Genomic DNA, 23675 nt, shown 5'->3' with positions numbered 1-23675 from the left:
CCTCGTTCTAATGCGCTTAACCGAACGCCTCCCTTGAAAAATAGATTATTCAATCTCAGTGGGACTCAATGGGGAAAAATAATGGTTAAATTCATCCATTTAAATTACTCCATTCTTCCATGTTAAACTAGAAATCTATTGTATATCACCAGCTCTTACTTTCAAGATACAACACTAACCATCTTCATTTAGACTAGTTCCGAGTAATGCGCCATGGACATGCTGATCGTACGTTTCCGAAGCGTACGATCCACAGCAGGCAGTAGGTTTCACAAGCCATCACTTAACACGAAGACAAACCGTTAATTATCAATATAATATCAGCTTGTCCGAATCTCAGACCTTCACTTTGGCCCCGAAAAAATACAAGTTTGACGAGATATTACCACCAAAGCAACTTTGATCTTTCTAAACTAAAGATACATTGCAGAATCTCTCATTAGACGAAAAACGGCGTAATACTGACACGCATGTGCAGGCGGTAGCTTGTGCTATCAGTTGGCTAATTACGAAATGCAAAACGGCTATAAACATAATTCGGTTTACTGCAGGTAAAAATAATACTGACAATACTACGAACTAATGGTGTCCAATCAAATAGTTGTCTGTAGCCTATATCAGAACAATTAAGGGAAATAAATGAATGGTCCTTTCTACAGGCTATTAGTCAGTCATGGCCCAGGCGTTTATAGTTTATAGTTCTTACCTGCTGCATTCGCCAGAACTTGCACTTGTTTAAGCGTTTCCTCTGCGACCTTCCAGTTTTCTGAAACTCGGGAAAGAAGAGAGGAAGGGGGGTGAAGGGGTGTGTTTTGCGCGGATGAGATCTTCTTACGGCTATTTCAACGACGATGCCACTTTTGACCGCTAGAGGGGGACATTGATATTCAACCGCTGTCGCAAGTGAAAGGCGGCGCACCATCAGAGATGGTGTAGCACTACACAAGACACGCTGGAGGTGTCACTAAACTGATTTATGTTTCCCGTCGTTATGCACTAAAATTGGTCTAAGGCAGATGGGCATAATGTTGTATTATATTATAATAAAGTGGGATTATATTATTATATTAAGATATGAATAGGAATTTAAGAATACTATGAACAAGAGAGGTATATAGGACAATTTTACAATTACTTTTTGTCTTTTTGAAGAGCTATTTTTAGAATTATCCTGATATCATCCTGATGGCTATACTGCTGTTATCTACCTGTATTATTGTAACTCAGCTGTGACTGCTGTTCCACAGCACTCAAAATGACCCAAACTCTGTTCAAAATAATGCATTGCGTGGTTCAATACAATGGCTATATGGTTGCTCCAAAAAAAAAGGCATGAAAAATGTCAAGGCCGCCAAAAACACATTAATCATAAAGTAAGGATATATATGCATCTACTCATGAACTCAAGCATTTTGTGTGAAATGTGGATACCAGGGTAGGTATAACACAGACACCAGGTTTCAATGTGCGGATGCAAGAGTGAGTCCTCTCACTGCGTCAGTGCTGACAGCCCAGAGTGACACGCAGGCAGTCATATTGTTCTCCAGGAAGGACGGGTTGCAGTTGGACCAGACCGGAGGGACTCCTGGTCAGTAGGTAATGTGTAGTAGCTGCTTATGGAGAGGGACTCCCCTACAGAATGGTTGCTGCTGAGGTGGCGGGCCGCAGACTGGGAAGAACAGAAGCAGCAGGACACATATCAGAGGAGGACGCACCCTCCCAATTCCACATAGGAATGCTGCAGCAATTACAAATCCATGTGCTCATTTAATACATATAAAAATAATAAATGTGGGTGCTAATCAATGGCAGCACTTGGGAAGAGTACACACAGGTTATACATTTCGTTGTGCAGTGCCTGAAAGGTTTTGATCCTGCAGTGTCTCACTGAAGACATGGCCAAACACAGCACTGATAAAAATCTTCTCTAAAGTCTGGACAGAATACATTGCACCAACATCATGATTCATCGCAAAAAAAACCCCAATGTGTAATACATCTTCATGTCTATTTGTAGGTGATAACAATTATCTGTAATTCATCTGACTTTAGTAGGTGTTTTTAAGTGCTTCATTATGAATATCCTGTCAAACACTTGGTTCTGCTGCTCTGCTTTCAGTATTAAGCACGTATCATCTGTACCGTGTATTATAGGTATATACTGCAATATCGACTATCTGTCTGTTTGTAAACATCTGTACTTATGTGAGTGCTTTCTCAGAAAAGTTTGTAATCCCAGGAAAGACTGCTTACTAACAGGAATAAAAGTGAAAACAGGACTTACTATTTTCTACCAGAAAAACTAGATCACTGGCTTTCTGTTACTACATTTAAGTTCAGCTTGACAATTATATTGACACAAATCACAATTCTGGCAAACATACACCGATCACATTCAACCAGTTTCTTCATGATTAAAAATGCTTTAAATTGTGTTAATGTCTATAAACACTTCATATTTCATGATAAGCTTACAACATTTCCATTTAAAAATGAAAATGAAATTAAATTCACTCATCATCTGCTTAAAGAAGTACACATCATATAATGAAATATTAAGTGACAGGTTTATACAGTTTATAGCATTTTTAATTATGAAAGAAACTGTTTAGGGAGGTAGTGTAAATGTTGTGGCTGATTGGTGTATATTATGCTTTAGAATTTGCTAGAACAAATCTCATCTGTATGTGCCATCGATCTGTGAACAGATCTGTGATACTGTACCATTAGGGGAAAAAATACATTGATGTTTGATCTTTAAGTCGAAACGCACATCTACATTTTCAATAATGGAAAAAAAACTGACTGTTGGTGAGAAAGAAAACGCTACACCAGATTTTCTAAACTCAAAACTGATAGCTCTTACGGGTGTTGGGGGCAGTAATGCATACGTGACTGGTTGAGGTGCACTGACATCTTGTGGTTAAAAAGAATCATTTAATTTGTGCTGAGGGTGACTGGGATTAAAGTTTGATTAACACTAAAACATCTGCTGTAACTGATAATATTGGGGACACTCAAGAAGGCTCACAAAATGACTCAAAATGTGCCTTGTGTAAAATGTTTGTGATGTTCTGTCCTTTGAATGCACCCCCTAGTATCTTAACAGGGAGAGGTATGCTGTTTTTGCAACTTGTTGAGCACAAGCTTGAGAGTTTGCAACTTTGTCACCAGATGTAGAGAATAGTTTACTGTAGCAACTGATGTACCAGTCACCGGATGACACAAATTGTTCTTCCTTACCAGGATAAAACCTGTCATGTTACCTAATTCCAAAAAATTTAAGGAATAATCGTTTCCTCCCACGATAACCTCGTTCGACTTTATTTCGAAAAATGTTACTTCTTAAGTTTAAATTGCAATTTTTTAAACACAGGTTTCAGTAACAGAATCAACAGTGTATACATTGTTTGATTATCATCTTTGAATTATCTCGCGTAAATGCTGGGTAGATTTTGTTCTCTGCATTGCGTAGCCTATAGGAAGCTAAGACACGAAGGTAGCTAACAAGCTACCTTTTCAAAACGGGTTTTGCCCGTGTAACTTTGTGTGATGCAGTGTATGTTATAACATTTTATTGAAGAATGTCTTAAAAGCAGTAGCTCCACGTGCGTTCTTGATTGCCAATTTCTGGAAGTATTCCACAACGCACGTTGACGTTTTACCCCCAGACCGGCGACCCAGACGATATGGTATTTAGAAATAAAGCCCCATAAATTCTTAATTTCAATGTCAATACCATTACATTTTTGTTTTTTTATCCTTACGGATGATTAAGTTGTAACGATCTGAGTATTAGTGGCTGTAGTAAGTAGGCTGAAGTAATTAGTTAAATCACCTGTCTCAGTGGGTGGGGGGTGGTGGAGGAAAATTGAAATGCCTAAAAATGGCCATCTGAGCCCAGGAAAAAAACTATTTCAACCAAGCAGTTTGGTTGGCTAGTATTTATGCAGAAAAACCTTGAGTGGAAAACCCACATCCAAACTCTTGTCTGCTCTCTGCACAGGAAAATAGGTAACCAATGGCTCCATCTTGGCATCCTGAACCCTCATTCCCATAAAGACTTTCACCTCTGATTCATCCAGCTAGCCAGAAAGGTAGGTGCAGGTAGGCCCAGGGTTGGGCTGATGTGAACTTCAACATCACCCAAAAATGTGGTGTATCAGGTTTGTTGCTGGAGTCCTGAAATACATCTGGAAGCACTCTTGTCAGGTTGTTTGGGATGAGGAATCAGGTTTGCTTCAATTGTTTCTGTGTGAGGTCTTGTAGTGAGGACTTGCTTAGTGCAGTCAACTTGCACCCGTAAACATTGGGACAACAGATGTGGAGGGGTGTGTTTGAAAAGCTGAAAAATTGAAAATTGAAAATTTTATTCATTGGAATTGCAATATTAATAAAAAATGAATCTGAAAAAAATACAAAGATGTAACATGGTTGGTGTTTTCCTTGGTGTTTAGCACTCCAGGCTTAGGCTTGTTAGATTGCTTTTCTCGGCCCTTGGCTGGCCCCTTTCAGCCTGCGGTCAGGTGTCCTGCCATCAGACACTGCACCAAGCTGTGGGCTGGCTGCAGCCTCACCCTGGAGGAGCTGAAATTGGTCCACCATGTTGTTCCACTCAGTTTATTCACAGTGTTCACTCGTGTGATCAAATGCAAAGAAGGGCCCATCCTGTGACTGCATATATTTTATATTTCTCGGCCTGCAACTGTTGTAATATGTAGAGGTTTTTCAAACTCACCCCTGGCAACCCGCCATATATGCTGTTTTTATGTCAGCCAAGATCTTGATCAGTTAATATTGTTTAAAACGCATTAAAATTTCTTTAAAAAATAACTAAAGGTTTTATTGACCAGTGGTAATGCAAATTCTAATTTAATCTTTATCTTAGATTTATTTAGCTTTACATTTACATTTACATTTTAGTCATTTGGCAGACGCTTTTAATCCAAAGCGATTTACAAGTGCATAGGTTCTACCACAAGTCAAAGCATCACATCCAGAACTAGAAAAATACACCTGGACTGCTGTTCTAAACATATAGTCGTCATCATAAGTGCAATTTTTTATTTTTTATTTTTATTTTTTTTTGGGGGGGGGTTAGACAGGGATAGGGGTATCAGAAGGGGGGGGGCGGGGTAAATCAGGAGGGGGGACTAAGGTAGAGTTTGAAGAGGTGTGTTTTGAGTCTGCGTCGAAATAGGGGGAGGGATTCTGCTGTCCTGACAGCGGTAGGCAAGTCATTCCACCACTGAGGAACCAGAACGGAAAACAGGCGTGAACGTGCAGCTCGACCGCCAGGTGCCCGTAGAGAGGGAACCGTAAGGCGACCAGAGCTGGCAGACCGGAGTGGTCTAGCTGGGGAGTAGGGAGTGATCAGGGATTGTATGTAATGTGGGGCAGTCCCCTTAGCAGCCTGAAATGCCAACACTAGGGCCTTGAATCGGATGCGTGCGGCAATAGGAAGCCAGTGGAGGCCAATGAGAAGCGGGGTGACATGAGCCGACCTGGGCTGACTGGTGATCAAGCGGGCTGCAGCATTCTGGACCAGCTGGAGGGGCTTGATGGCGCACGCTGGGAGACCGGCTAGGAGGGAGTTGCAGTAATCCAGGCGGGAAATGACGAGCGCCTGGACTAGGAGCTGGGTGGCTTTCTCCGTCAGGAGATGACGGATGCGGCGTATATTAAACAGAAAGAACCTGCAGGTTCTGGCAGTGGAGGATACTTGTGGAGCCAGGGAGAGGCAGTTATCAAGAGTCACCCCAAGATTCTTTGCCGTACGGGAGGAGGAAACTACAAAGTCCTCCACAGTCAGTGAGAGGTCGATTGACGGAGAGGACTTAGCAGGGATGTAGAGAAGCTCAGTTTTGGCAAGGTTGAGCTTCAGGTGATGGGAAGTCATCCATGCAGAGATATCAGCTTTATCTTTTAAATTCTAATTCTATCTTTAATTATAAATGCCTAACAGTTATAAAGCCTTAGAAATTAGTACATTTCTAAAATATACTGTGTTGAACAGACTCACCTAACAATGCTTAGTGTATGTTCCAGGCACCTGGCATCAACAAGAAAGTGGCCTGCACTATTGGCATCGCAGTAGACCGCCATCGGCAGAACCGGTCTACTGCGTCCTTGCAGGCCAGTGTCCAGCGTCTGAACGAATACCACTCCAGGCTCATCCTCTTTCCCAGGAACCATTTCTGGACAGCCATTTTGTACTTTTAACCTGAAATATTGTAGTAAATGCATTATTACCCTGGTATTGGCGTGGGCTCAGTCTACATGTCAGTCTGTATTACAAGGGGGGCTCTGTTAAGACATTTTACCACTAGAGAGTGAAGGAGTGGGATGTGCTATGAGCTGTTGGATTCCATTTGATTTAGGTGTTAGTATTAAAAAACAACAACAATTTGATGAAATCACTCTTTTAAAGCTTGTGAAGAGGAGTTTCTCACATTTCTGGCAGAAGGAGGCATATTTTATGTTATTGTCTATGCTAGTTATGTGAAATGATTTATTTGAGGCTTTGATGCATATTATGAAAGAGTAGGATGTGGTCTGAACTGATTTAGGTATTAGCATGTAAATAAAACATTTAGATTAAATTCCTCTTAAAGCAAGGGAAGGTTCATATTTTTGCCAGAAAATCTTTTACAGTATGTTTTTGTCAATACTAGTTATGTGATATTATTTATTTGGGACTCTGGTGCCGTATTGTGGTTTATACAAAGTTAAAGTGTCTGATTTCCATTAAAACCTTTTTCTGAGGCTCCCACAGTTCTTGAAAAATAAAAATTGGAAACTTCATGGAAATAGTGCCACTGTACTTAAACATCAGTGAAAGTGGTAAAAATGTTCCACCATGCTTGAAAAGTTATATTGTGTTATTTGAAAGGAAAATTACTTTTCCTCCCTCAGTGAGTGTTAAAACAGTCTTGATAACTGGCTAGCGTGATGCAATTTACTTTCAACTCTAGCAATCTCAGTGTAGTGGTATTACAAAATATTTAGCTCACTCATTGGGTCATTAGCTCATTGATCCCATTCGGTTTTTGGATCTGATGAAGTATTTTACTGGTGGTTTTACAGACACAGACTAAGCCTAGTCCTAAACTGAATGCAATTCTCAATGACGATTCTCCATGTAAAACTCAATTTAGTCCAGGGCTATGCTTAATCTGTGTCTGTGAAACTGGCCATTAAAGTATCGTGTCTCAAAAGGGCTTCCTTTCCTAATTCCATCTGTCAATTGAATACATTTAGCATGACTTCATATTTATATGAATAATCTTTTAAAAATTATATGAGGTTTTTACAGGTTTTTTTTTTTACTTTTATATGTGCAATTATAAAACACTATCCTGGTCATCCACTATGCTGACCTCACTTTGTGTCAATATGCTGGGGAGCTTAAGATAGCCTCCCAGTTGTTTGGATCCATAATGCTTATCAAGTATAATTGTCCTTCCAAGACAATCCTATTATGTGACATAGAAATATTTCTTTCATACTTAATATATAAAGTTTTATAACGCAACATATGTTTATCATATTTTTTTTAATTTTTATACATAAAATCACAAATAGTACCTAATACCTATACATTTGTGAACTGCACAAAAATGTGCATAATTGTAGCCAAAGAGACACAGGACTTTGTTGGGTTTGACTAGCATGCACATCAGGCACTATCAGGCACAAACTTCCCTCTGCTTGGAGATGGGCAGCCTGAGAGTACTCTATTATTGGGCAGTAGGTGGCACCTTGAAAATGAGACCAGATATTGCACTTGATGATGAACACCTACATACAGCTAAACAACTGTGTAGTGAGGATTTTTTGAATGTAATGGAAGATCTCAAAATTCTACAAACTGAATTTTTTTGGGGGGGCCAGAGGTGTTGGAACCATATGGGATCCTGCCTCTTCTGTTCACCCACACAGGTACACAGGAAAGAGAAGGCATGGATGATTTCAGAGAACAAGAAGAACTTCAAAACCTTTGCTAGCCTGCACATTTCCTGTGCTAAGGCCCTGTGCTAGGTTGGCCAAGGAGGCAGTCGAGAAGGAAATGGAGAAGAATAGGTGAAAGAGTTTAGTTTCTGTGGAACTGAACATGATTTTTTATTTTTATTTTTATTTTTATTTTATTAAAAAGGCCCTCATTTCTGTTTGAAAGCCAGTCAGTGGAACGGACGGTTCCACAACTGATTTGCTTGGTAGACCATCCCAGTAGGTTTTGGTTTGCTAATAGCTGGTAAAGTGTTGCCATAGACATAAATGAGGCTGGGAGAGATGACTTAATCCAGGGAATGAGCTGTTCCAGTTCTGACAGCTGTCAATCCAGTATGACCAGGGGAAGGCCTTGTGGCTTGCCTGTTCACACAATGTTCTTCAGTATGCCCTTTTTGTTGCTTTCTGAGAAACACTATCATTGTAGTTTGACTTTAGTTGCGTAAATCTGTCCTGCATAGCATGCCATTCCATTAACATCATCTTGCCAGTAATTTCTGATATAATCTCATTTGAGGTGCATTTCATTTCTGGTATGGTATTTCCATTACAACCTCTGGATTATGGCACTGCTACCACTACATTTTCTGGGCCTGCAACTAACCACAAGAATATAGTAATCTACAGCAACTTTCACAAAAGTGTTTCAGGAACTGCAAATTTTGCTCTAATTTTCCCTCCGTGTTTCCGCTGAAGATCCAAGATCCAAGGCTTGATCCAATATATCCTCACTGAGCACTTTATTCGATAGACCTGTACACCAGCTTGTTAATGCAAATATTTAATCAGCCAATCATGTGGCAGCAACTAAATGAATAAAAGCATGCTGACATGGTCAAATGACTTTGACTGTGGAATGATTGTTTGTGCCAGACAGGGTGGTTTGAGTATCTCAGAAACTGCTGTAGAGTCTCTAGAAACAGTCCAAGAGTTTGCAGAGAATTGTGTGAAAAACAAAAAAACATCCAGTGAGCAGCAGTTCTCACTGGAGAACATGTTGTTAATGAGAGAGTGTATGCAAATAACCATGCATTAAAACCATGCTATGCATAAGAGCATCTCTGAACACACAATGTGTCAAAACTCTGAAGTGGATAGGCTATAGCAGCAGAAGACTAATAAGTCTAATAAATACTAAATAAAGTGCTCATTTATACACAAGTTATTTTCTCACCAACAGATGGCAGCAGTGATACACAATTGAAAGGTGGTCATGGGCAGCCTCTGAAAGTTCCCTTTACCCTTCTCTTCAGTTCTGAGTGAGTCCATCATAGCAAGGGTCTCTTAAGATGCTTGTTAAGTTATTAGGGTCTAGGAATATTCTGCCCTTGAGCACCACAACTTTGATCCCCTGCAACTTTGTTATCTACAATTAGGGATATCCAGGAGTGCTTAGTCATACACAAGACTCAAGGTTATATTTAGGCAGAGATTGTGATGGAAGCATGGACTGTGATGAAGAACTTTGTACTTTTTTTGTTGTCTCATGAACAACTTCAAATGCATATGTGCCAGTTCATTTTAAGATGAGGCAGAGAAGGCAGTTAAAACATTTTTTTTTTCAGCATTTAGAGGAAAAAATAAGCAAGGAACATTGCAAAGAATGGAGAGCAATAAAACATTCCTTTACATTTTGGCCTGCCAAAATTCACTCTAATGTTTAATCTCAACAATGGAGCAGTCACCCTTTGCGTTATATAGAGCTAGACACTGGAATAGTGAAGCTATTGGCTGAAAGTGCTTCAATTGCCCCGAAGAATTCCCTGACTCATGGCAGTTATTAGACAGGAGGCAGGAAGCAACTGAGAGAGGTTGAATAGGAGTACGATGCAGAGAGTGTGGGTGCAGGGTCAAGGGGTCAGAGCTGTCCAATACAATGGGCATCAAATTTTAGCATCTCACCAGCCATTAAGTGCAAGTGGATTTCCTTTCCTTTATGAAGTGCAAGCATATGCAAGATGCTAAATGCTGTGTCAAATGCAGCCTTGGTGTTTCATTCACCACGGCAACAGCAGAGCCAGGCGAGTCTATGAGAAAATGTCTTGGCAACGGCAGGCTGAGTTAGGAGACGAGTAATTTCCTGGATGGAGGCGAGGTGGGGCCGGTTCAATTCTATGAGCTGAGTAGAAAGTGCAGTATTGAGGTAAACACAGTGTCAGTCAATGTTATGTGGCTGACTTAATCAAAGTACCTGACAGTGGGGATAGGTAAGGATAGGTGGGGATAGGTAAGAATAATGTGGGCTAAGCTGAACCGTTATTCTGGACAAAGTTCTATTCAGAAGTATGCAATGCTGGTGGGTTTTTGCACAGAGGCAAAGAGGATAGTGGGAGTATTATGCAAACGTTCCACATACCCCATCATCAGTATTGTCTATTTGCAGCACTGCTGTGTTACATTGAGGATGGTTCTGCTACAAATAGTGTAAGAACTCTCAGAAGATGACACCCCCTTTACTGTAACTGTTCCCTGAATCTGGAAGCCTCTGGAATGGCCAAATATTTGGAGGAATCCACAGGGTACCTCTGTTCCCTTCCGGTTGGGTGCCATCATGAAATGGAAGAGTCAGGGCTTGACAGGACATTAGAAACTCTGCTGTTGAGGAGCGAGGCAACAAGAGTCAAGATCAAATGGCATGTCTCATATATGAAATGGATTGTTTCATTGTCTATATACTTGTTTAAGCAGTCAAGCTATAGCCCAGCTCCATGTGGTTCAAAAATTGCTGCTAGGCTTTTAACTTGGAGAAATAAGAGATCACACATTACCCCAATTCCTACTACCTTCTGTATTTGCTTATTTGTTTATTGACGCACATCAATAACAGACTCCAAAGGCGATCAAAAGCCAAGAATCAAGACCAGACACTGAAAGCTTTCTGATACCTGCACTAAAGAATCAATTGAATCCACCTGACTATTCAGAAGCAGCTGAGAAGCCAATTGTCTAATTACTTTTGGTCCCCCAAAATGGGAGGGCTATGTATAAAAAGGGATGTGATTCCTAAACGCATCATCCAATATGGATGTAAATGCCCTCAAACAGGGACAGTCTGCACTCACATCTCACATTCATTGCTTCATTTCAAATCCAATGTGCTGGAGAACAGAGCCAAAAGAGCAAAAACTATACCAGCTGTCCAAATTCATACTGACTGCACTGTACACACTGCACATGCTGACTGATTGGCTGTAACAAAAAACATGGGTATCGGAGTATCCAAAATCGAGCTGCTAATGGATGATAAGTGCACACTGTGTGTCCAGAAACGCCTCTTGTATTCCTGAAGCTTCAAAAACATATTGACCACAAACGTATGGTTCAAAAACGTGTGTAACTCAGAAACAGAAACCTAATCTTTACATTGACAGAAATGCAGAAAATAGGGGTGTAGGTGTTGGTGAAGCAATGGGCAGCAAAAAAATGCTCCTGAATCGATGAGGGATTGAGGTCAGAACCTAGGAGCCCACATATAAATCAATGCTGCCAGGAATATCCTATGTCAAGGGATTCAAGCATGCGACTGGCTGCCCGTTACATAAACTGGGGTGTCGGCATCCTTTTTGCTTTTATTTCCGTCTTTCTGACCACGCAATGGAAAATGCACGCACCCGCTGGCCAATTCCAAAATATCATGAATACAAGTACATTTTACATTTACATTTACATTTTAGTCATTTGGCAGACGCTTTTAATCCAAAGCGACTTACAAGTGCATAGGTTCTACCATAAGTCAGAGCATCACATCCAGAAACTAGCAAAATACACAGGAAATGCTGTTCTAAGCATAGTTGTCATCAGAAGTGCATTTTTTTATTTTTTTTTGGGGGGGGGGGGGGGTTAGACAAGGATAGGGATATCAGAAAGGAGGGGCAGGGGAAATCAGGAGGGAGGACTAAGGTAGAGTTTGAAAAGGTGGGTTTTGAGTCTGCGTCGAAATAGGGGGAGGGATTCTGCTGTTCTGACAGTGGTAGGCAAGTCATTCCACCACTGAGGAACCAGAACGGAAAACAGGCGTGAACGTGCAGCTCGACCACCAGGTGCACATAGAGAGGGAACCGTAAGGCGACCAGAGCTGGCAGACCGGAGTGGTCTAGCTGGGGAGTAGGGAGTGATCAGGGATTGTATGTAAGGTGGGGCAGTCCCCTTAGCAGCCTGAAATGCCAACACTAGGGCCTTGAAACGGATGCGTGCGGCAATGGGAAGCCAGTGGAGGCCAATGAGAAACGGGGTGACATGAGCCGACCTGGGCTGACTGGTGATCAGGCGGGCTGCAGCATTCTGGACCAGCTGGAGGGGCTGGATGGCACATCGCTGGGAGACCGGCTAGGAGGGAGGTTAGGGAAGTAGTTATTAACAGCATTATTACTAAACCAAACCTGCTGTTTGCTTGAACAGGGGAATTTATAACAAGCAGATAAAAAAAAAAAAAAGATTTTACAGAATCAGAATTTTAGCAGTTACTCATTGAAACATTTCACCCCCCCCCCAAATTTCCCCAGTCCATCTGTCGCCTGTGGAATGGGACATTCACCGCCAGTCCAGAAATCCAGCATTTAGCCTTTCAACTCCAGCCTCCTGCTCCCATTGCAGAGGTTAGAGTAACCAATGGCTCAGAGGTCAGTGGGACAAATTCTGCCTCTGATGAAATGTCATAGGTGATGGGTTACAATCTCGGGTTAAATGTTGTTGGGATGGAGGAGGGGTTCCAGAAGAAAACTAAGTGCTTTGTATCCATTTGGTCTGATTAATTGTCAGTCGATGTTGAAATGAGAAAGCCTTAGAGACTAAAACAGTGATGCTCATGGATTCCAGCAGTACAGTCAAGAGCCACCATAATCAATCCTTCAGCGGCACAGATACAGACCTGAAATCTAGGGTTGTATCCTTGTCCACTGCCATTTGTAATATGTCAATATATCATTCATAGTCCCAAATGCTTTGTTGCATCTTGACCAACCCAGCCCTGAAAAAAAGGAAAACAAGATTTTTAGAAATGTAATACGTTAAGTTTATTAATAAGTCAAATTATCTATATCTTCACACAAAGAGCTACTGAGAGAAATATATAGCGGAGGGATATTGGATATTTTTCCAGGGAGCACATATGCTCCTAAGATGAGCACTAAATGCAAATACTCTTAAAATGGGAGCACCGTAGAGCCCTATTTTAGTTATTCTACTCTCTTTACCCACAGACTCTTACTCTCACATTTGTATTTCCAGTATCTGTTTGTGTTTGTAGGATCCTACCATTGTGCTAGGACATCTAGATGATTTAGGATCATTATTCATACAATTGAGTTTAGAGAATGTGAACGTTTATCAGTGGTTATCATCTCTGACAAATACAGCGTTCTGCAAAAAGATGTGTTTGTACGTGGGCTAAAAACGGTGATACAGAAACAAATGCAGAGCTCTGTGTATTTGTGAGAGGGTGTTTTCAGGTTTTAAATTTAGCCAGGGGATGAAACACTTGGGGCTTGAGTGGCTAAACCTAATAGTTTTTCTTTTTTGGGACATTTTGTATTTTCCCTTTTGACCTGTACTGAGATGGTCACTTGATAACTGTTGTTAGCAGAGGTTAAACGTCAAAGCAATTGTGAGCGTGTTTCAAGAGAAGAGAGTGATGGAGCTGGAACAAATAATTGAAAAAACAAACAAACAAACAAGCAAGGTTATGGGGATGCAGAGGAAGTGATTGTGTGTGTCTGGCTATCTAACTGGGGACTGTGGTGGTGTTACACATCCCTGTATACAAGTGGGGACATGTTCCAGGTGTCCACTTGACAAACGCTTTAAATCTTAAAATGATAATGACACCTACAATTGAGGTTTTATTAAAAAAATTTGCAACTGGGGACCTGCTGTGTGTTCAGAGTGTAATTGCAGTACACAGTGTTGGCTCTGTCGGCTAGAGACGCAATATCAGTCACGCAATATCACACAACATTACTATTAATACAGGGAAGCCACCTGACTCGCACTGATAACTAGTATTTAGTACATTTATATATTAATTACAAATTACCGACATCCATCCATCCATCCATTATCTGAACCGCTTATCCTGATCAGGGTCGCAGGGGGGCTGGAGCCTATCCCAGCATACATTGGTCGAAAGGCAGGAATACACCCTGGACAGGTCGCCAGTCCATCGCACCATTCACTCACACACTCATGCCTACGGGCAATTTAGACTCTCCAATCTAACCTAACCTGCATGTCTTTGGACTGTGGGAGGAAACCGGAGTACCCGGAGGAAACCCACACAGACACGGGGAGAACATGCAAACTCCACACAGAGAGGCCCTGGCCGACGGGGATTCGAACCCAGGACCTCCTTGCTGTGAGGCGGCAGTGCTACCCACTGCACCATCCGTGCCACCCAATTACCGACATAATACCGAAATAATTCCCATTCTGAAAGCACAACAACCTTTTATTAAAGTGATGAGATCTGAATGAATGTATTAAGCATAATAAGGTTCAATTATTTAAATATTAAAGAATTTTGGCAGGCAAAACTCTTGTCTTGGTTTAGCCTGCCACACAAGCTTTGAACACAAGCAGGCTGGTGTTGTATTAGCCAGAGGAAAGCTCTCCCTCTTTATAGGAAACTGGCTGTCACAACTGGACCATCACCACACTGCCTTTCTGCTATCTGTAGTTTGGATGTTATAAATAGAATCAATGCTGTTTTCACAGGCAGGGTTTGCAACATCACACATCAAAGCAGGGAAATTAGTTTTTGGTTCACCGCTTCACCGTTAAATGTTTTTAGTAAATGCTCAGAATACTTTTTTTGCAAATAGCGAATATAAAGAAATTATGCATTATACAGTATATTTGTAAAGAGATGTATTTTGGAGATTGCACACACGCAGAGCACAGTAGAATGATACTGACAAAATCATCAGCAAAGATGGCATATTTGAAATAAAAGCTGTTTAATTGAGACCTTTGGGTGCAATGCTACACTCGTATGTTCATTGACACCGGATTATGTCAACATATGGTGAAGACTGTGAAAGCAGGTGTCTCTGCTGAAAACAACAAGCAGTCTGAGTTAACAATGAGCCTTAATTTTCTGGGCGGGGGCCTTTGTATTTTCCCGCTGATGAATCCTCAACCTGATGAATCCTCAACCTGCTGCAGCTGGCGTTTATTGACGCCAGCCGGCTCCCAATAATTGAATTATAGGTGTAATCAGCGGGGCGCTGTCCACGCCGATCGGCTGTGGCGCTCGGCTGCTGCCTACGGTGCTGCAGGCAATGGGAATCAGGGAGGGTGACAGAGAGAGAGAGAGAGAGACGCACACTCCACACACCACAATCTTTTAGGATGTACAGTACTGTGCAAAAGTCTTAGGCACCTGTATAACATTCTGTACAGATAAGATTCTTTCAAAAATAATACAATGAAAGGTCCTATATAAACATACTATACATTTTACATTACATTTTAGTAATGTGGCAGAATAAAATCTATATTTTTTGTGACCACCCTTTGGTGTTAAAACTGCATCACTTCTCTGAGATAGCCAACGCTGTCCCGCTGTTCTATCAGACAATCAGCATGTTGGAGAACTTGCCACAGTTCTTCTGCAGACTTTGGTTGGCTCCTTGCTTCTAATCTCAGACAGCCTTGATCAAGTTTTTATGTAAAATGTAGGCAATTGCTTACACTAATATGTTACTTTGTCAAATTAAATACAAAAATGTATTTTCTATGTAAGTTCTATAAGTATATATAGTTCTATATTTTATTCTAACATACACAAAAAATAAACATATATATAATAAAGTCTAGGGTGCCTAAGCCTTCTGCACAGTACTGTATGTTTGAGGAACTTTTATGTCATGCCCTTGACAATATAAAGCAGAATGTTCCTCAACATTCTTGAACATTTGAATTCAATAAGCACATCCAAAAAGTCAACGCTAGGTCTGAGACTGTAAGGGAGAAAGTGAATAAATAACTCCCCGGCACTTTGCCAACTAATAGAACAACCTATCAAAATGGTCGATAAATCCAATCTGACTCGAACAAGGAAATGACAAATGGTAGGGGAACTCAACCTCACACTCTACTGATTACAGCGGTCGTAAAATGAGGCGATTAGGAAGTAGGTCCGCAACCAGCTCCCAACTGGGTACTAGCCTACCTAAGACCGGGAACGGCAAAGTGATAACGAAAGACACACAAGACATCCAGTCTCTAATTAAACTGATGAAGCAGGATTACTTAAGAGACAGGAATACATGAAACACATTAACCCTCTAATAGCGACAAACAGCGACGGGGGTCTCAGTCATGGAACCCTGAGCTTATCGGCGAGTTTGCAAAGCTCTGCTCTGAGAGGGGCGATACTCCTGTACATCACTTGACTTTAGGAAACTCAGTGACCATAGAGATTCACCAGATGCTGAACTAGGCTCAACTGACTGTGCAGGAGACTTACAAGTGTGCCACCTAAATACCCCTGCTGCTCCAAGGGTTGTAAAAACACAGAACCCTGGGCAGTCAGTGACTCTCCAATTAGAAGGGCGGATCTCCAACGACCATGCATTTAGCCTCGGTGAAACACTAATAGCAAACATACATTAATCATGACACCAAGACAGTGATCAGCTCGGCTTTACTGATGATTCAGGAGACTAATGAGTGCGCAACCTAAATACACAAACTGCCCCAAGGGTATCAGACACAGAACCCTGGGTGGTTGGTTAGTCTTGCGAAACTCTTCTCTGAGAGGGGCGGACCGCGCATTTAGAATTCATGCGAAACACCATAACAGACATACACTAAGACTGAAACGAATACCGTGTGGTTCTCAGCTCCACTGACAGTGCAGGAGACTTAAGAGGAAGTGGGATAAATACACAAACAGCCACGAGGATCTCCAACGTTGAACTCCTGGCTATCGCAAAGCTCTTACTGGGAGGAGCGATAACTCCAAACTTACATATTTAACCTTAGTGTAATACATAGAAACAAACATGCACTAAGAAGGCAACAAAGGGCCTGAGTATCTTGGGCAGGAGGCTTATGTGAAAGTAAAATAAATACACATCTGCCACAGGGATCTCCTACGTGGATCCCCGGACTATTGGAGGTTGCAAAACTCTCTCTAATAAGGGTGTTACCTCCGACAGCGTCTTATTGAGACTTAGTGCAATATGAACAACAATAGACAAAATATGATAAAAACTAAAAGAGAGTCAAACATGGAAGCAGCGTGCTACAGGGAACAGATACACAGCAGTGCCAAGAATAATTTCACATATAGATAGGGTGAATATTAACTTATCCCTTGTGCTTGATCATTACATTACATTATTGGCATTTGGCAGATGCACTTATCCAGAGCAACGTACAGTTGATTCGACTAAGCAGGAGACAATCCTCCCCTGGAGCAATGCAGGGTTAAGGGCCTTGCGGATCTTATTGTGGCTACACCGGGATTAGAACCACCGACCTTGCGTGTCCCAGTCATTTACCTTAACCACTACACTACTGGCCGCCCTGATCAAAGCTGTGGGGAGTCTGAGCCAGTCTTTTAATTACAAGAGGGCCGCAGTGCTCCTGGGTCCACTTTAACTCAGCCTAAAGCTCCTTCCTTCCTAAAGGTAGTCTTAAAACCAGACAGTAGCCAACTCTATGGACGGACAGCAAATGAGAGCAAGCATGCAGGAAAGTGTGCGATACACTCACACTTGGCCTAGACCTGTTTTGTGTCTGACATTTGTGCACAAAATAAAATGTGCAGGTGAAAGTGTGACAGACTGTCCTCACTACCATACGGTAACGAAGGGTTGCTGTGTGTTCAGCTCCCATACCCTTTACCACAACAGGTAAAGGGAAATGAGAATCATCACTCATACCTCCCATAGTGCACAAATGAAAATAACAGACAGAAACGTGCAATGGAAAATTAGGAAATAACACACAAGCCCAGAGTCAAAGAAACACGGGGCTTAAATAGAAAAACACGCAGCGGACCTTCATTGGTAATCAGACTGCATGCGGCACACAATTGGTCTCAGGAGGAGGGTATTGATTACCTAAACGCCGCTCTGTCACGTTTCAGGTCTGTCTTGCCATGTTTTATGTTTGTTTCATTTTGTCTTAGTCACCAATTGTCTTATCATGTATTATGTTAGTCTAGGTTCATCATGTTGTTTAGTTTGTTTCTTGTTACGATTTATTTTCTTGTCATGTCTAGTTATGTTTAGTTACGATTATTTTACCTTGTTATGTTGAGTGGTTAGCGTCTTAGTTTGTTTAAGTGTTATATTTTGATTTATGTTTATTGTTACGCGGGCTGGTCACTGTTTAAACATACACTTTTACATGTCTTTCCGCAAACCTTGCGTTCCGCCTTTCTCTCTCTCTCGCTTTCTGTCATTCACACCCTAATTGTTTCTATTTGTCTATTTACTAAAACTACTAACGCTAGATCAGGATTGGGTAGAACTAACAAACTAATCATGTGCTCATGTTACCTTACGTTTCTCGTGCATGTCATTTACTAATTTACTAATGCTAGGGCAGGATAGGTTTATTACTAATGATTACTAATTACCTTGTTAAACTTGTCATCCATCGCACCTGTTTTCTATTTCCTTGCTGCACTCTAACTAATTGTCTACAACTTTCTACACCTGCATTTATATCCCAGTCGCGCTACTGTTCTCCGCGAAATTGTCTGCCTCTTGTTTTCAACGCAACTCTTGAGCATTATTACTGATTGATTCACGTTAAGATCCAAGCCTGTTTTACCGACCATTGATTATTGATTTCTGTTTCGTTGACCACCATTTGTTTTTGACCACGTCCTCGCCTACCGTTTTTGTACCTTTGCCTCGCTGATTGTTTCATGGTTTCGACTTCCGCATCGCCCTCGACTACGACCCTGCCTGCCGTCCGCCTGTACTTCTGCCCCGCTGACAGCTCTCCTGCTACCGGACCTTCCTGCACGTCTACCGACTACGAGTTTGCCTCTTCCCTCGGCACCGTGCTTTTTGTTTGTTTATCGTTTATTTGGCTTGATCTACGTGTATGGACTTTGCTTGTTTTGACTACGCTCCTGTGATTCGTCCTGAAAGCCCTGACGGGACTTTATCTAACAATTGTTTCTGAGTCGTGCATTTTGGGTCCAACCCCCACGCACCCGTCTCACGCTTATTGCCAAAGTGAAACTGATTCCGAAATTGGCAGAAATATGACAAGATAGTCAAGGTAATGCCCAGAAAATCATAAGAGCAGGCAGGTAAAACCGTGACAGAGATACTGAAAAAACGGATAAATTATTCATAATTTATGGTTTGTCTTCATGTTAAGTGATGGCTTGAAATGTATTGCCTCGTATGGTTGTGTACACTTCCGGAACAGGACAAGAGGTGACCGTGACTGATAAAAGAACAATATCCTGCAAAGAGTTTCATATTCCTACAGTAAATGGCAGTTATTCGTAAATATCTCAACCAAATAAGTAATGTGTCTCTATTATATTTGTTTATAACTTAACCTGGAGGATTGGAGGAGCAGTTCAAAGTTAAAAAGACATCTAGCCAAGAGGCTTAGAAATACAGAAGTGCAGTCTTTCCTGGGATTACAAACTTTACTGAGAAAGCACTCACATAAGTACAGATGTTTACAAACAGACAGATAGTCGATATTGCAGTATATACCTATAATACACGGTACAGATGATACGTGCTTAATACTGAAAGCAGAGCAGCAGAAGTGTTTGACAGGATATTCATAATGAAGCACTTAAAAACACCTACTAAAGTCAGATGAAGTACAGATAATTGTTATCACCCACAAATAGACATGAAGATGTATTACACACAATGGAATTCTTTTTCTTTTTTTTTTCGTGATGAATCATGATGTTGGTGCAGTGTATTCTGTCCAGACTTTAGAGAAGATTTTTATCAGTGCTGTGTTTGGCCATGTCTTCAGTGAGACACTGCAGGATCAAAACCTTTCAGGCACTGCACAACGAAATGTATAACCAAGCTGTGTGTACTCTTCCCAAGTGCTGCCATTGATTAGCACCCACATTTATCATTTTTATATGTATTAAATGAACACATGGATTTGTAATTGCTGCAGCATTCCTATGTGGAATTGGGAGGGTGCGTCCTCCTCTGATGTGTGTCCTGCTGCTTCTGTTCTTCCCAGTCTGCGGCCCGCCACCTCAGCAGCAACCATTCTGTAGGGGAGTCCCTCTCCATAAGCAGCTAGCGCAGGCTGACTACACATTCTCTACTGACCAGGGGTCCCTCCGGTCTGGTCCAACTGAAACCTTCCCTTCCTGGAGAACAATATGACTGCCTGCGTGTCACTCTGATGGGCTGTCAGCACTGACGCAGTGAGAGGACTCACTCTTGCATCCGCACATTGAAACCTGGTGTCTGTGTTATACCTACCCTGGTATCTACATTTCACACAAAATGCTTGAGTTCATGAGTAGATGCATATATATCCTTACTTTATGATTAATGTGTTTTTGGCGGCCTTGACATTTTTCATGCCTTTCTTGGAGCAGCCATATAGCCATTGTATTGAACCACGCAATGCATTATTTTGAACAGAGTTTGGGTCATTTTGAGTGCTGTGGAACAGCAGTCACAGCTGAGTTACAATAATACAGGTAGATAACAGCAGTATAGCCATCAGGATGATATCAGGATAATTCTAAAAATAGCTCTTCAAAAAGACAAAAAGTCATTGTAAAATTGTCCTATATACCTCTCTTGTTCATAGTATTCTTATAATATTATTGTATTCCTATTCATATCTTAATATAATAATATAATCCCACTTTATTATAATATAATACAACGTTATGCCTATCTGCCTTAGTTTTACTGCATAACGACGGGAAACATAAATCAGTTTAGTGACACCTCCAGCGTGTGTTGTCTAGTGCTACAGCCGGTTCAGTCTCTGATGGTGCGCCGCCTTTCACTTGCGACAGCGGTTGAATATTAATGTCCCCCTCTAGCGGTCAAAAGTGGCACAGTCGTTGAAATAGCCGTAAGAAGATCTCATCCGCGCAAAACACACCCCTTCACCCCCCTCCCTCTCTTCTTTCCCGAGTTTCAGAAAACTGGAAGGTCGCAGAGGAAACGCTTAAACAAGTGCAAGTTCTGGCGAATGCAGCAGGTAAGAACTATTCCTAAACTATAAACGCCTGTAGACAAATAGCCTGTAGAAAGGACCATTTATTTATTTGCCTTAATTGTTCTGATATAGGCTACAGACAACTATTTGATTGGACATCATTAGTTCGTGGTATTGCGCGTAAGTCAGTATTATTTTTACCTGCAGAATTATGGTTATAGCTGTTTTGCATTTCGTAATTAGCCAACTGATAGCACAAGCTACCGTCTGCACATGCGTGTCAGTATTACGCCGTTTTTCGTCTAATGCGAGATTCTGGAATGTATCTTTAGTTTAGAAAGATCAAAGTTACTTGTAGTCAAAAAACATGAAGTTGCTTTGGTGGTAATATCTAGTCAAACTTTTATTTTTTCGGGGCCAAAGTGAAGGTCTGAGATTCTGACAAGCTGATATTATATTGATAATTAACGGTTTGTCTTCATGTTAAGTGATGGCTTGTGAAACCTACTGCCTGCTGTGGATCGTACGCTTCGGAAACGTACGACCAGCTATGTCTATGGCGCATTACTCGGAACTAGTCTAAATGAAGATGGTTAGTGTTGTATCTTGAAAGTAAGAGCTGGTGATATACAATATATTTCTAGTTTATCATGGAAGAATGGAAGAATTTAAATGGAAGAATTTAACCCTTATTTTTCCAGGAAGTCCCATTGAGATTGAATAATCTATTTTTCAAGGGAGGCGTTCAGTTAAGCGCATTAGACGAGGAATTCCAAACAGCAACAGATTCGCAAATCATGACCATTTAGGATCATGAAACAAGAACTACTGAGATAACTAGTCATTCCAGATGTTCGTTTAATCAAACGTCGTTTATTTTTGTTTTCATGGTACTTTATACACACGTCTTTTGGTGTCATTCTCTGACAATAATTGTTTCCACACCCGCCCTAAATGTCCGTGTGTTAAACGGATGAAATGGGACCAGATGCACAATGGCGCTTATAGCTTATTCATAATAATATTTCCATTGCAAACAGGATGGGATTTATTACCGGCACCATTTCCGCCCGCAGAAAGTTCATCAGTTTTTAAATGGAAGTTTGTTGTAGCTCGAAACCACAGTAGGTGATGATGAATTTGCAAACGGTAATGTTTTCATTGAAAATCTAATTCAAAATCTAATCTTAATCATCCAATAGTCTGTCTGAACACTCTGATTATTGGGTTGTAGCACATTAATATTCATTATACCTCATTCATGCATGTTAAATTAGATACACATAGTTAATTTAGCCTTTTTACAGGATTGACAGAACAGTCTAACAACCGATCGTAAATGTTACTCACGTCTGTAAAAAAGATGGTCAGCACAGGTCGTCCACTTATTGAACCCCATCACCATTCTTTTTTTAGCAGTCAAGATGGTACTGTTGCTCTTTCAGAATTTATAATTTAGCAGCGTTTCATCGTTCTATGCGCATTCATTTGCGGATATCACAACATATATTACTTGTCTATGTACTCTCTCACACAATTCCATGTTAGCGCAAAAGCAAAAATGACGGTTGCTGTCCACTGACGGCGGTGCTGATATCGCACCGATGGCAACAATTGAATTGAGCCCAAAGGATATAAGGGGTCGATCCAATTGCAAACAATACGATGAATACAGTTTAATAAGAAATATATTGCTAACAACTTACAAATGGATCCTACCGGAAAATTCAAGCAGAGTTGGTACTTAAAGAAATGTTAGTGTAACTAGATACAATGTAACTAAATAAAACTTATAATGCAATAACTTATATAATATGCTGCCTTACTTGTATCTTACCAGCCACAAGCGACATATTAGTATGTAGACAGAGATACAGGGATTTACCTGCCCCCTGCAAGCTCCATATACAGTACTACCCGCTCCCTGCCGGCTCCATATACTATATTTTATTAGTCATTCATGTGGTGCACCCCAAATGTACTAATCTCCATAGCCAACATCCTCTGCTGCAACCAAGCTGTAATCTGGGAAGTACCAGTCCATCCATGACAACTTGCAAATTACATGCTGTGCAGTTTCACCAAGTCCAATTAATGAGAGCTTCATCTTTTTCTGAATGTGCCTTTAATCTAAACCGGATCCTAATGACTAGTTTATCTGAGATATGGAATGTATTCAAAGGCATTCATCCGGTGTGCCTCCAAAACCACAGAAGTGAAATGGTTGGAGAGACAGCCCCACCTTCAAACACCATCTCTCATCACTGAGTGTTGAATGCTAGGAAATGATTCATTCAGATTTCTTAAAAGCACATATAGGCATTTTGATTGTTTACACAGCAGGGATTAGACCGGGAAGGAATGCTAAGTGTCCATTCACCAAAGTGGAGAAATGGCCATATTTGTCAGTCTTACATATAGGGCTCAAGGAATTACAGCTAAGGATTCTTTACAGAGGACGTGGGTGAGGATCATTTGAACTGCTGCATAATAGTAACTCGAGTAGTATTGTAGAAGGCTTATCT

This window comes from Conger conger, chromosome 6 (assembly GCF_963514075.1).
Source record: "Conger conger chromosome 6, fConCon1.1, whole genome shotgun sequence".
Taxonomy (NCBI): Eukaryota; Metazoa; Chordata; class Actinopteri; order Anguilliformes; family Congridae; genus Conger; species Conger conger.
The sequence above is the reverse complement of the archived record's forward strand: the minus strand, read 5'-3'. Positions refer to the sequence as shown.